Source organism: Clupea harengus, chromosome 26 (genome assembly GCF_900700415.2).
Source record: "Clupea harengus chromosome 26, Ch_v2.0.2, whole genome shotgun sequence".
Classification (NCBI taxonomy): Eukaryota; Metazoa; Chordata; class Actinopteri; order Clupeiformes; family Clupeidae; genus Clupea; species Clupea harengus.
The window spans coordinates 6,051,859-6,052,179 of record NC_045177.1 but is presented as its reverse complement, the minus strand read 5'-3'; positions in this window follow the sequence as shown (position 1 = coordinate 6,052,179).

Here is a 321-nt window from a genome sequence, read left to right as displayed (position 1 = left end):
CCAAAGGTATTGAACAACAACAAAGAAATGCTTTCATCTAGTGAAGCAAAAATAAATAAAAATACAGACATAAAATGTACGCTGGACACAAAAATTGGCACCCTTTTGATGGATTTAAATGAGTGCCTCAAAGTCAATGAATAACTCATAAGACTCTCATGTGCTTACTTTGCATTGCTCCCATGACCTGAATGAACCAATATATGATGGTTTTACTGCATACGAAGGGGCTGATTGTTTCCAGTTTTCTTTTCTAAATGGTGAAGACAACAGAGCTGTCTCAGAGCTTCAGAAATGCTCCAAGACACTTATCAAAGATCT